Genomic DNA, 15,579 nt, shown 5'->3' on the forward strand with positions numbered 1-15,579 from the left:
TTTCCTAATTAAAATCTTCTGCCACTGCCACAGCTACTGCTGCTACCGGAACTGCCAGAGCCACCTTGGTTTCGTGGTTGGGCAAAGTATTGGCCTCCACCACCACAGGGGCCAGAGCTTCTGCCTCCAAAGTTTCCTCCCTTCATGGCTCCAAAATTTGAAGACTTGTAATTGCCAAAATCACTGTAGCTTCCACCACCTCCAAAATTGCTTCAATCATTACCAAATTCATTATAGCCATCCCCACTGACATTATATCCATCACCACCATGGCTGCCACAAGGCCACCATGACCACTGAAGTTTCCTCCACAACCAAAGTTGTCATTCCCACCGAAACCACCTCCATGGCCACCACTGAAGTTTCCAGAACCACTTCGACCTCTGGCTGAATGAAGCACTAGCCAGCTCTTGCTTTACAGGGCTTTTCTAACTTCACAGTTGTGGCCATTCACAGTGTGGTATTTCTGAATGACAATCTTATCCACGGAGTCATGGTCATCAAAGGTTACAAAGGCAAAGCCCCTTTTCTTGCCACTGCCTCTGTCAGTCCTGATTTCAATCACTTCAATTTCTCCATACTGTTCAAAATAACATTAGGTGATGTTCTTCAGTGTCTTCTTTAATGCCATCAACAAATTTCTTTTTCATAGTTAAGTGGGCACCTGGTCTTTGAGAATCTCCTCTTGAGGCAGATCTCTTTGGTTCCACAACTCTTCCATCCACCTTGTGTGGCCTTGCATTCATGGCTGCATCCACCTCCTCCACAGTTGCATATGTGATGAACCCAAAGCCCCTGGAGCACTTAGTGTTTGAATGTCTCATTACCACTCAGTCCGTGAGCGTTCCCCATTGCTCAAAATGGCTCCTAAGGCTCTCATCAGTTGTTTCAAAGCTTAACCCTCCAATGAAGAGCTTCCTCAGCTGTTTGAGACTCTGACTTAGACATGATGGCAGGGAGAAGAGAGACTTTAATGATCTTGTGAATTTTATTTAGTTTTTTAGAGACAGGGTTCCACTCTGTCACCCATGCTGGAGGGCAGTGGAGCGAAAATGCTCACTGTAACCTCAAGTACCTGGGCTCAAGTCATCCTTTCAACTCCACCTTCCAAGCAGATGGGACTTTAGCTGTGTGCCACCCCACCCAGCTAATAAAGTTTTATTGAAACACAGCCATGCTCTTTGATTTATATATCATCTATGGCTCCTTTTGCACTACAATGGCAGAGTAGAGCAGGTGTCACAGAGTTCATATGGCCTGCAAAGCCTAAAATAGGTATTATTTCACTCTACAGAAAAGTTTCCAGAACTCTAATCTAAGCCCTGCTAAAATCAATGTTTTTTGCTCATTTAAATGTAATACTAGTAGCAATGCATTTCTTAGTATGTCAGACAATAGATATCCCTAACGGTTCACAGCCCAGTCCAGACTATGACACGCCCACACCTGTTTCTTAATGTTGGCTTCGTAAGCTGTCCAAAAATCTTAAGAACTATATAGCATCATCAAGCAAATACATTTAAAACAGCCTGGTTACTGGTATGCTCTCTTCTGAATTCAGAAATTCTATTTTACATATTTTAAAATATAATCTAAATGTAAAACTAGAGTATATTCACATATTCTCTTAAATGAAAATTCTCTCAAAATAGAAGGACTAGTCAAAACAGCACAAGAAACAGATAAATAAAAACTTCAATACATATATGGAGGAGTCTTCAATACATTTGGAGACATGTCTTATTCATTGTCAAAGTCAGTTGCAGTGGAAAATCGTATTTAATTTTCTATTCACGACATTAAAATTGCACAGTCTGAGAGCCTCTGGCCAAATAATTTTTACTAACATTACTTTTCCAGAAATGGGAAAAGAGTGTTTTTACTTTGAAGGTCTAAGAATTTTTTTTTAATTCAATAAGCTATTTAGGTTTCCATGTAGAAAGCTTATGTATTTAATTTTGGGTACTTAGGTAGAAGCTGTCATTCTTCTTTTTCAGAGGAAAAAAAACACATAATCTAGACTAGGTTGCTGCTGCTGCTTCTTTTTTTTTTTTAGCTTACAAAACAGAATTTTATTTAAAGTTGTATAGATAAAAATCTACCAAAATTTAAACAAAAACTTATTCAAATCCTTTCCCACACACACAAAAGATAGACATCATGGAAACAAAAACCACATTCCCTTCAAATAAAGTTCCCATCTTTCTACCATAAACTAGTAAATACTGGGAGGGTGAGGAGTAATACATAAACAAGCAGAGAAGATACTGATGCCCAACACAATTTCATCTTCAGTGTAGTCTCATCTTGAAAGGACTTAATTATGAGATTTCCATAAGAATCAGGATCCTTCATTTTTGACACAAAAATGGAACCCCCTAATCCAAAATCACAAATAAGGCTTCTGGTTTTCTTTTTAGTGTGAGGTAAACTGTATTAAGGCAAAGGGTAAAAACAGCGATTCCTTTTTATTGCCCTCCATGGAAAGTCACAGCGAGACACACGAATATGTAAGAGGAAGGTGAATAATTGCTTATGTTTTTCAGAGCATAAACTAAACTACTTCTGAAATTTAAATAGAAAGCTGACCAACCTGGGAATACTTGATGACAGAGCTTTCTTCTCTCCTCCTCCTCCTTCTAATTTTCTTCTATGTGAACAAATGAAGAGCTATTGGCATCCAAGATCAGTGGGGCTGTGAGGGTGACAAAACGGAAAAGCGTTATGAGACAGAAGCAGAAAACAGGAGAAAAGGGAGAAGGATTCTTCCAGGCTTCCATTGTGTCTTCCAACAAATCAATGACCAGATTTGTTGATCGTTAGTTGATTTTAAAAAGCAGTTTCTGCTCAGACACAAGGTTTGTTCCACATTGGAAAGGCTGTGTCAGTGGTCGTAGCTACGTGTGTGATTGGTGGTAAGGGTGAGAGGTGAGAGGTGAGGACTTACATAATGAAAGATGTATGTCTTTATGTTACCAGTTTCTATCAGTCCCTATTTTAATTGGGCCATGTACTCTATGCTAGTGTTTTCACTTAAGTGCCTTGGTGGGTGTTCGAATGGTTTCCAGGTGGAGGTTTCTCCTAAAGGACATGAAAAACCAGTGAACAGAAGAATTTGTCTTAATATATCCAGGTTTCTGCAAAATCAAATTCCTGGAGCTGATTCTTAAACCGTGGTCAAATCTACCACCCAGCCGGTAAGTAAGCATGCTCTCTGCCATCAACTAGGATTCAAAGAAGAAACAAAAATCTAGGCTATTCATTACGGCTTTATTTGATTCATTCAAAAACTATTATAAATTGGTCATGTCACTGGAACTCAAGAATGCAACAAACAGAGTGAAGTGAATTATTAGACCATTGGAAAGAAGCACTAAACCACGTCCATTCCTTGATTCCCACTATAGCACAGTTCAAGACTTATTTCCTCCCACAGTATGTGAGTTGAGATTTAATTGTTTGTCATAAAGGATCAAAGATCCAACCCTACTGTGGTAATGTGTCAAAAAAGCACCTCCTGACAGCATGAAGTGGAAATTGACAGTGGATATAAACCTGGATTCTATTGATAATAGTAGCTAACGTTTCTGAGACCTCACAACCTGTCAGGTACTGCATTAGGCAGTTTGCTTGGATTGTGTAATGTCAGATTAGTGGAAAAACAAAACTGAGCAATGTTTTGTTTATAAGAAAAAAAATCTAAACAAAAACTGTTAAAGAGAGAAAAGGCAGGTTTGGGGTGAAGGAGGGGAAGTTTGCTTTTGAGCTGAGTGTGCTGCATTCAGGATAACAATCTAGGAGGAAATTAGTTGTCTAAGTCTTCGGCTCCAAAGAGAGATCTGGATGAGAGATGTAGATTTATTTGTGCTTACAGGAGGAGAAGAAGATTAGAATATAGAGGAGCACATCTATTTACGGAGTAGCCAAACACACGGAGACAAACTAGGAGACTGTAGCATCATACAGGCTGGCACCAGGTAGCATTTCAAGAATAGAGACAATTAAAAAACAGTTTATAGAAGAGATATGATAGCCATGAACATATACACATCAAATAACTTTGCAACTGAATACATAAAAAGAGCTTATAGAAATTCAAAAACCTAATCAAATTATAGTTGTAATTTTAAAAACATATCTTTCAGAAGTAGAAAGACTCACTACACAAAAAGGAAGGACATGGAGAAATTGATTAATATAAACAATAAAGTAGATTAATAAAATCATGTGTAATTTCTATCCTACTCATACAGACTGAATTTTTGTAGGACTATAAATAGTACAATATTGATGATACATATATATATATATTTGACTACAAAGAAAACCCTTAAAAAACATTAAAATATAGAACACTCACAGACCACAACAAAATTAGAAATAAGTAATAAAATGTTGACTAAAAATATTTTGAAGTTAAGAAACACTCTCTTAAATAACCCCAGCATCAATGAGAAATTTAAAATTGAAATTATATGCTATCTAGAAAGCATGGAAAGGGAAATGATTCACAATGAATATTTTATATTAAAACAATTTTATTTATAGTCAGAGAAAAATGTATAGCCTTGAATTCCTTTATGTTTACAAAAAATAAAATAATTTAGACCCATTGTTATGGGCTGAATGGCGTCTCCCTTAAAAAGTCACATGTTGAAATCCTAACCCTTAGAACCTCAGAAAGTGACTGAATTTGGAAATAGGGTCTTTAAAGAGGTAATTAAGGTAAAATGAGCTCCGGACGAGGGCCTAACCCAATATGACTGGTGTTCTTATAAGAGGAGATTAGAACACACATAACACACAGACCAAGGGATGACACCATGTGAGGACACAGCACAGAGGCAGCCATCTGGAAGCTGAGGAGAGTCCTCAGAAGAAATGAAGCCTACTGAGACCTTGATCTTGGACTTGAGCATCCATAACTCTGGGAAAAGAAATTTCTGTTGTTTAAGCCATCTCTTATTGCAGCTCTAGCAAATGAATATCCTCATTTTTTTTATTTTTGAGATGGAGTCTTACTCTGTCACCCATTCTGGAATACAATGGCGAGATCTTGGCTCACTACCACCTCTGCCTCCCAGGTTCAAGTGATTCTCCTGTCTCAGTCTCCTGTGTAGCTGGGATTACAGGTGCACACCACCACACCTGGCTAATGTTTTGTATTTTTAGTAGAGATGGGGTTTCACAGTATTCCCCAGGCTGGTCTCGAACTCCTGAGCTCAGGCAATCCATCCACCTCAGCCTTCCAAAGTGCTAGAATTACAGGCATGAGCCACCACGCTCTGCCGCCCATCTTAAGAATTACTAAAAGAGGCCAGGCACAGTGGCTCATGCCTAATACCAGCACTTTGGGAGGACTAGGCAGGCAGATCACCTGAAGTCAGGAGTTCGAGACCAGCCTGGCCAACATTGAAAAACCCTGTCTCTACTAAAAATACAGAAAACATTAGCTAGCCATATTGGTGGGCACCTGTAGCCCCAGCTACTCAGGAGGCTGAGGCAATAGAGTCTTTTAAACCTGGGAGCCGGAGGTTGCAGTGAGACAAGATCGTGCCATTGCACTCCCACCTGGATGACACAGTGAGACACACTCTCTCTCTCACACACACACACACACACACAATCAGTAACAGAAAAATAAAATAAACCAAATAAACTAAGTAGTATAGTAGGAATTACCAAACACAAAAGATAAAATTATAGAATAGAAAACACCAAAATGGAAGATAAAAGCCAAATACTGATGCTAGGAAAACAGCAATAAAATACATAAACTGTGATTTGCCTGGATAGAGAAAAGAGATAGAAGAAACATGCAAGATTAAGAAAGGGAAGAACAGAGCTACAAATAAAACAAATACAAAACAAAAGAGATGAAAACAATTATTAGTACACCATGTAAAACTCCATGACAGCAATTTGATAACCTAGAAGAAATTAATGACTTACTTACAAAATGGGCAAAATTAACCCAAGAAGAAATAAAAAACTTTAACAGTCATTACTGTATGAAAGATTACAAAGGTAATTGAAGATGTGGCACTAAAAAAAATCTGATTATTTAATAGCTGAAGCTTTATTATTTAAAGAAAAGTAGGCACTGGGAAGATGTCGCTGTAGGACCAACTCAGGATTGCAGCTCCCAGGGAAACCGCAGATGGTGAGTGCATGCCGCATTTCCAGACAGATCTTTATTGCCCACAGACCAGGAGATTCCCAGGTGTAGGAGCTGCATGGGCCACCAGCGCAGCTGTTTGGGCCGGCACGGCTGTTTGGGCCAGGGCTGTAGTGCAGCGGCATTCCATACAAAATTCACTGATTTGGTTGCCCTGTTAAACCAGCAATTGGAGATTTCGGAAGGCAGATTAGCACATTCATCTGATTAAACGGGACTTAAACAGAAAGCCAGGCCAGGAGATTCCCAGGCAGCACCGTGGTTCCAGCCAGCACAGTGGGTCGCTGCACGGGAAATCACACAGATCCCGGCGCCCTTTCAGCAGGTGACTGGAACACCTGGGAGAGAGTCAACCATTCAACTTAAAAAAAAAAAAAAAAGGGCTCTGAGGCAGGGAGCCAAATGATCAGGCTCAGCGGGTCCCACCTCAACAAAAACAAACAAAACAGCAATTTGAAACACTGGGGGTTGAGAGTTTCACAGCAAGCACAGCTGAACCCAGGATGGTGCAACTCGGAGGGGGAGGGGCATCCGCCATTACCGAGGCACTCGACCCCTACGGAGGTACACTGCCATTGCTGACGCAGCCTGCCATTGCTGAGGCAACCCGCCATTGCCAAGGCAACCCGCCATAACAGAGAGAGTCTGCCACTACAGAGGTGGGCCATCATCACCACAGCAGCTCTAACCACACCCATATAAACAGGACTACAGGGAATTACACACGGCAGCAGGGCAGAACCCACAGCAGCAGGGTGGAGCCCACAACAGCAGGGCTGAGCCCACAGCAGCAGGGCAGAGCCCACAGCAACAGGGTGGAGCCCACAGCAGCTCAGCATAACCACTACAGGCAGGCAGTGATTAGACTGCCTCCTTGCTGGGCAGGACAGTGCAATGGATACTCATAAATAAAGCCCTAACTCCCTGGGATAGAGCACCTGAGGAAAAAAAAGGGGCTTGCAGACTTAAACGTACCTGCCTAGCAGCCCTGAATGAACAACAGAGCTCACAGCTCAGCACTTGAGCTCCTATAAAGTACAGACTGTCTCCTCAAGTATAAAGTACAGACAGTCTCCTCAAGCAGCTCCCTGACCCCCGCATATCCAAAGAGTCACCTCACAAAGGACTGATCAGACTGACATTTGGCGGGCATCATTCAGGGTCAAAGATAGCAGAAGAAGAAATGGGTAGCAACCCTTATGATTCTGCAGCTGCTACAGGTGTACCCCAGGCAAGCAGGGCCTGGAGCGGACCTCAGTAGTCCTACAGCAGAAGAGTCAGACTGTTAGAAGGAAAACTAAGAAACAGAAATACTTCATCATCAACAATCTGGACATCCACTCAGAGACCCAATCAGAAAATCAACAACTACTCAGACGACAGGTGGATAAACCCACAAAGATGGGAAGAAACCAGCGCAAAAAGGAGGAAAACACCCGAAACCAGAACACCTCGCCTCCTACAAGGGACCACAACTCCTCACCAGCAAGGGAACAAAGCTGGACGGAGAATGAGTGTGATGAAATGACAGAATCAGACTTCAGAAGGTGGGTAATGAGAAACTTCCATGAGCTAAAAGAACATGTTCTAACTCAATGCAAAGAAACTGAGAACCTTGAAAAAAGATTTGAGGAAATAATAACAAGAATGAACAACTTAGAGAGGAATATGAGTGAATTGAAGGAGCTGAAAAACACAACACGAGAACTTCACAAAGCATGCACAAGTTTCAACAGCCAAATTGACCAAGCAGAAGAGAGGATATCAGAAGTCGAAGATCAACTCAATAAAATAAAATGAGAAACCAAGATTAAAGAAAAAAGCACAAAAAGGAATGAACAAAGTCTCCAAGAAATGTGGGACTATGTGAAGAGCCCTAATCTACGTTTGATAGGTATACCTGAATGTGATGAAGATAATGAATCCAAGCTGGAAAATACTCTTCAGGATATTATCCAGGAAAGTTTCCCCAACCTAGCAAGGCAGGCCAATATTCAAGTACAGGAAATACAGAGACCACCACAAAGATATTCCGCAAAAAGAGCAACCCCAAGGCACATAACCATCAGATTCACCAGGGTTGAAATGAAGGAAAAAATGCTAAGGGCAGCCAGAGAGAAAGGTCGGGTCACCCACAAAGGGAAGCCCATCAGACTCACGGCAGATCTCTCGGCAGAAACCCTACAAGCCAGAAGAGAATGGGGGCCAATATTCAACATCCTTAAAGAAAAGAACTTTCAACCCAGAATTTCATATCCAGCCAAACTGAGCTTCATAAGTAAAGGAAAAATAAAATCCTTTGCAAACCAGCAAGTACTCAGAGATTTTGTCACCACCAGGCCTGCTTTACAAGAGCTCCTGAAAGAGGCACTACACGTAGAAAGGAACAACCAGTACCAGCCATTCCAAAAACATACCAAATGCTAAAGAACATCAACACAATGAAGAATCTGCATCAATTAATGGGCAAAACAGTTAGCTAGCATCAAAATGACAGTATCTAATTCACACATAACAATATTAACCCTAAATGTAAATAGGCCAAATGCACCAATCAAAAGATACAGACTGGCAAATTGGATAAAAAGCCAAAACCCATTGGTGTGCTATATCCAGGAAACCCATCTCAACAGGCAAGGATACACAAAGGCTCAAAATATAGGGATGAAGGAAGATTTACCAAGCAAATGGAGAGCAAAGAAAAAGCATGAGTTGCAATTCTCATCTCTGATAAAATAGACTTTAAAGCAACAAAGATCAAAAGAGACAAAGAAGGACATTACATAATGGTCAAAGGATCGATACAACAAGAAGAGCTAACGATCCTAAATATATATGGACCCAATACAGGAGCACCCAGATATATAAGGCAAGTTCTTAATGACTTACAAAGAGACTTAGACTCCCACACAATAATAGTGGGAGACTTTAACACTCCACTGTCAATATTAGACAGATCAACAAGACAGAAAATTAACGAGGATATCCAGGACTTGAACTCAGACCTGGAACAAGCAAACCTGATAGACATTTACAGAACTCTCCACCCCAAATCCACAGAATATACATTCTTCTCAGCACCACGTCACACCTACTCTAAAATCGACCACATAATTGGAAGTAAAGCACTCCTCAGCAAATGCAAAACAACTGAAATCATAACAGTCTCTCAGACCATAGTGCTATTAAGTTGGAACTCAGAATTCGGAAACAAACTCAGAACTGCACAGCTTCATGGAAACTGAACAAGTGGCTCTTGAATGTTGACTGGATAAACAATGAAATGAAGGCAGAAATAAAGAAGTTCTTCAAAACCAACAAAAACGAAGATACAACATACCAGAATCTCTGGGACACATTTAAAGCAGTCTCTAGAGGAAAATACATAGCTATAAGTGCCCACATAAGAAGAGTGGAGCGATCCAAAATTGACACCCTAACATCAAAATTGAAAGAGCTGGAGGAGCAAGATAAAAAAAAACTCAAAACCTAGCAGAAGACAAGAAATAACTAAGATCAGAGCAGAACTGAAGGAGATAGAGACACGAAAAACCCTTCAAAAATCAATAAATATAAGAGCTGGTTTTTTTGAAAAGATCAACAAAATAGACAGACCACTAGCCAGACTGATAAAAAAGGAAAGAGAGAATAACCAAATAGATGCAATAAAAAATGATAAAGGGGAAATCACCACAGATTCCACAGAAATTCAAACCATCATCGGAGAATATTACAAACAACTTTATGCACATAAACTAGTAAACCTGGAAGAAATGGATAAATTCCTGGACACCTGTGTCCTCCCAAGCCTAAACCAGGAGGAAGCCGAAACTATGAATAGACCAATAACAAGGTCTGAAGTTGAGGCAGCAATTAAGAGCCTACTACACAAAAAAGCCCAGGTCCAGATGGGTTCACAGCCGAATTCTACCAGGCACACAAAGAGGAACTGTTACCATTCCTTCTGAAACTATTCCAAATAATCCAAAAAGAGGGAATCCTTCCCAAATCATTTTATGAGACCAACATCATCCTGATACCAAAACCCGGCAGACACTCAACAAGAAAAGAGAACTTCAGGCCAATATCCGTGATGAACATAGACGCAAAAATCTTCCATGAAATACTGGCAAGCCGATTGCAACAGCACATCAAAAAGCTTATTCATCATGATCAAGTAGGATTCATCCCAGGGATGCAAGGCTGGTTCAACATACACAAGTCTATAAATGTAATTTGCCACATAAACAGAACCAAAAACAAAAACCACATGATTATCTCAATTGACACAGAGAAGGCCTTTGACAAAATTCAACAGCCCTTTATGCTAAAAACCCTCAATAAACTTGGTATTCATGGAACGTATCTCAAAGTAATAAAAGCTATTTATGACAAACCAACAGCCAATATCATACTGAATGGGCAAAAACTGGAAGCATTCCCTTTGAAATCTGGCACTAGACAAAGATGCCCTCTCTCACCACTCCCATTTGATATAGTACTGGAAGTTCTAGCCAGAGCAATCAGGCAAGAAAAAGAAAAAAAGGGTATTCAAATAGGAAAGGAGGAAGCCAAATTGTCTCTATTTGCAGACAACATGATAGTATACCTAGAAGACCCCATCGCCTCTGCCCCAAAACTCCTGAAACTGATAAGCAACTTCAGCAAAGTCCAGGATATAACATCAATGTGCAAAAATCACAAGCATTCCTATACACCAATAACAGACTTAAAGAGAGTGAAATCAAGAACTAACTGCTATTCACAATTGCTACAAAGAGAATAAAATACCTAGGAATACAACTGACAAGGAATGTAAAGGACCTCTTCAAGGAGAACTACAAACCACTGGTCAACACAATAAGAGAGGACACAAACAGATGGAGAAACATTCCATGTTCATGGTTAGGAAAAATCAATATCATGAAAATGGCCATACTGCCCAAAGTAATTTACAGACTCAACACTATCCCCATCAAGCTACCATTGACTTTCTTCACAGAACTGGAAAACACCACCTTGAACTTCACATGGAACCAAAAGAGAGCCCGCATAGCTAAGTCAATTCTAAGCAAAAAGAACACAGCAGGAGGCATCACACTACCAGATTTCAAACTATACTACAAGGCTACAGTAATCAAAACAGCATGGTACTGGTACCAAAACAGAGATATAGACCAATGGAACAGAACAGAACAGAGGCATCAGAGGCAACACAACATATCTACAACCACACAATCTTTGATAAACCTGACAAAAACAAGCAATGGGGAAAGGATTCCCTGTTTAATAAATGGTGTTGGGAAAACTGGCTAGCCATGTGCAGAAAGCAGAAACTGGACCCTTTCCTGACACCTTACACTAAAATTAACTCCGGATGGATTAAAGACTTAAACATAAGACCTGGCACAATCAAAACCCTAGAAGAAAATCTAGGCAAAATCATTCAGGGCATAGGAGTAGGCAAGGACTTCATGACCAAAACACCAAATGCATTGGCAGCAAAAGCCAAAATAAACAAATGGGACCTAATCAAACTCCACAGCTTCTGCACAGCAAAAGAAACAGTCACTAGAGTGAATTGGCAACCAACAGAATGGGAAAAAATTTTTGCAGTTTACCCATCTGACAAAGGGCTGATATCCAGAATTTACAAAGAACTCAAACACGTTTACAAGAAAAAAACAAGCCCATCCAAAAATGGGCAAAGGATATGAACAGACACTTTACAAAAGAAGACATACATGAGGCCAACAAACATAGGAAAAAATGCTCATCATCACTGGTCATTAGAGAGATGCAAATCAAAACTACATTGAGATACCATCTCACACCAGTTAGAATGGCGATCACTAAAAAACCTGGAGACAACAGATGCTGGAGAGGATGTGGAGAAATAGGAACAGTTTTACACTGCTGATGGGAGTGTAAATTAGTTCAACCATTGTGGAAGACAGTGTGGTGATTCCTCAAAGACCTAGAAATAGAAATTCCATTTGACCCAGCAATCTCATTACTGGGTATATATCCAAAGGATTATAAATCGTTCTACTATAAGGACACATGCACACGAATGTTCATTGCAGCACTGTTTACAATAGCAAAGACCTGGAACCAACCCAAGTGCCCATTGATGATAGACTGGACTGGAAAAATGTGGCACATATACACCATGGAATATTATGCAGCCATCAAAAACGATGAGTTCATGTCCTTTGTAGGGACATGAATGAATCTGGAGAACATCATTCTCAGCAAACTGACACAAGAACAGAAAATGAAATACCACATATTCTTACTCATAGGCGGGTGCTGAACAATGAGAACACATGGACACAGGGAGGGGAGCATTACACACTGGGGTCTATTGGGGGCAATAGGGGAGGGACAGCAGAGGAGGGGAGCTGGGGAGGGATAGCATGGGGAGAAATGCAAGATGTGGGTGATGGGAGGAAGACAGCAAATCACACTGCCACATGTATAACTATGCAACTATCCTGTATGTTCTGCACATGTACCCCAAAACCTAAAATGCAATAAAAAAAAAAAAAGAAAAATATTCAGTAGGTCATTTCAAAGAGAGCTTGCAGGGCTTGAAGCCAGAAACTCTTAAGACTATGACCAGAGATTGAAATTCTTTATAGGATGCCACAGTCACTCAATAGTGCTATGTTTTCCTGAAGGGATATAGGACTTAGCCACTCATAATCATAGTAATCCATGATTGGAGACATGGGTAAGTAAATACAAGTCTCAAAGTTTAAAAAAGTTTAAATTTAACTTGTCACAAATCTGTATGTACAGGATCTGGGAAGAAGGAAAAATGAATTACCTAGTGACATAAGAAACCTTTGAGGGGGATGAAAATGTTGTGAAATATGAGAATTTCAGGAATAAACAGAAGCTTCTAAAAACTCATAGTAAAAAAGCAGAAAGGCTATAAAAAAAACAAGAATTGGAAGAACTTCAGAACACTCAATCATAATGATTCAAATCAAAATGATGTCCAACCTAGAATTTTATAACAAATTATAATCACCAATTATGAAGAGTTACAAGTGGTTTTTGTGTTTTTTGTTTGTTTGTTTGTTTGTTTGAGACAGCGTCTCACTCTGTCACCCAGGCTGGAGAGCAATGGTGCAATCTCAGGTCACTGCAACCTCTGCCTCCCGGGTTCAAGGGAGTCTCGTGTCTCAGCCTCCCAAGTAGCTGGGACTACAGGCATCTGCCACCATGCCCAGCTAATTTTTAGCCTCCCAAAGTGCTGGGATAACATCCATGAGCCACTGAACCTGGCCAAGAAGCACATTTTTATTTCATTGTTCATGCCGACTTCCTCAGTAGGCTACTGGAAAATGTACTCCTTCAAAATGAGTATTTAAGTTAAATGAGAGTAAGACATAAGATCCAGAAAAGAGGAGCAAAAACAGGTTAAAAAGCAACAGAATTTCCAGGAAGATCATGAAGCAGACTCACAAATGACAGTAGTGTAACAGATCATGGAGAAAGAAGGGATCTAGGAGGATGCCTCCTGAGGGAAAAATGAATTTATAGATTATTCTATACACCTGGTTACATTGATAAGTGATTTACAGCTCTATTGGAGAGTTTGAGGAAGAATTAGTATGAAGTAGTTGGGGAAGAAAAATAAGCAAAGAAAAAAAATGAAGCAATTATTAAGCCTAGGAAAAGTTAGCCGGGCATGGTGGTGGGCACCTGTAATTCCAGCTACAGTAGAGTCTGAGGCAGGAGAATCACTTGAGCCTGGGAGGCAGAGGTGGCAGTGAACAGAAATCATGCCATTGCACTCCATCCTGGGCAACAGAGAGACTGCATCAAGAAAGCAAAAGGAAGGAAGGAAGGAAGGAAGGAAGGAAGGAAGGAAGGAAGGAAGGAAGGAAGGAAGGAAGGAAGGAAGGAAGGAAGGAAGGAGGGAGGGAAAAGAGGAAAGGAGAGAGGTGGGGAGAGAGAGAAAGAGAGAGAAATAAAAAGCATATCAGATGGAGTAGATTATTCAAACAAACAATGGAGGTGGGGAAAATGAGAATATGTGGGGGATGGAGGATGGTGGTGGAATCCAATCAGTTCTTTACATTAAATTATAACCAAAATATTAAATATAGATTAAGGAATTAAAAGTAAAATATAAAAACAAAACCCCAAAACTGTTGAAGGAATTATGGGTAAATATTTACACTGATCTTGAGATGGGGAAGGACTTACTAAATGTTAATGCATGGAAGAAATCACAAAGAAAAAAATAGATACCATTTTTATTAGACAACATAAGCATTTAAAACTGCTAAACATTAAAAAGTCATAAACAAAATTTTAAAAATAACAAACTGGCAAAATATATTTGAAATATGACAGATAAATGATTAATGTGACATCACTATAATTTATTAAGAAAAGTATAAGCATATACATATAGTAGGAATTACCAAAGCATGTTGATAGGAGAATTGACAGAATAAATAAATAGAAAATGCATAGCGAAATAATACAAACAAATAACACAGATGAACAACTTTAATCTCTAGCAATTAATCAAAAACATGTAACTGGGCAGAAAACATTTTTCTGTATCAAATTAGCAAAAAACTATAAAAATGATAATATTCAGTGTTACCAAAGATGTAGAAAAATTAGTACTCATAACACATTTTAGATAGAAAACTCCCTAGTTGAGTCTTGAAAATAAATATTGAAATCTTAAATATTTTTAGTGTCTTTCATTCCAAGGTTTCATTTTTAGGAATAAAAATGAATTACAATTTTCATTTGAAAATTTAATTTAATCTTCAAGAAAATTAAAACATTCTATTAAAATTAATGATGTCAATCTGGCATTTTTTAATATGAAAAGGTGTCCAATATAGATTACTAAGAGCAAAAAGGAGTGAACAAAACAGAATATACCGTGGTTCCAGTTTTGTTCCAATATGCTGTCTGAAAGAAAGATCACAATGAATACATTGAAACCATAGAAATGATTATCTTTCGGTGCAAAAATTGGGTGTGACTTTATTTCAAATTTATACTTTACATATGCCAAATTGTCTGTAATGAACACATTTCATAATTATAAAACATTTAAATTAAAAATCAATATAGTACTATGTAGGATATTTCTATTAAAAAAGTTTACTAAGGTAGTTTGAGGTTCAAAATAACGGTTGGTGAAATATAATATTATAATTGAAACTCAATCATTATTTTAAAAAATGGTTCTATGCAAAGATCATGAAAGAATATGAAAGCCATAAGGTGAAAAGTTGATGGGGAACTTTCTGATGAATGTATCAGTATGGCAACACCTGGACCCCCTGGATTAGCTTTAGTACCACTAAAAGTGGGACAATCAGACATTATGTGTCTTGTATAGTGATACAATAGGA

At 39.2% G+C, this 15,579-nt stretch overlaps 1 long non-coding RNA gene and 1 other non-coding gene across 2 annotated transcripts in view; one reads left to right on the forward strand and one right to left on the reverse strand.

The window, feature by feature from the left end:
- The window catches only part of LOC118144953 (uncharacterized), a 110,704-nt gene that overhangs the window by 80,076 nt on the left and 15,049 nt on the right, over positions 1-15,579 (reverse strand). Inside the window, exon 2 of the long non-coding RNA XR_004729922.3 lies at positions 2,594-2,695. This is a non-coding gene — a long non-coding RNA (uncharacterized LOC118144953). The remainder of the gene's footprint in view (positions 1-2,593; positions 2,696-15,579) is intronic.
- On the forward strand, positions 12,744-12,871 carry LOC118145382 (small nucleolar RNA SNORA25). Its single transcript, XR_004730497.1, has one exon. It is a non-coding gene; the product is annotated as a small nucleolar RNA SNORA25 (small nucleolar RNA).

This window comes from Callithrix jacchus, chromosome 8 (assembly GCF_049354715.1).
Source record: "Callithrix jacchus isolate 240 chromosome 8, calJac240_pri, whole genome shotgun sequence".
Classification (NCBI taxonomy): domain Eukaryota; kingdom Metazoa; phylum Chordata; class Mammalia; order Primates; family Cebidae; genus Callithrix; species Callithrix jacchus.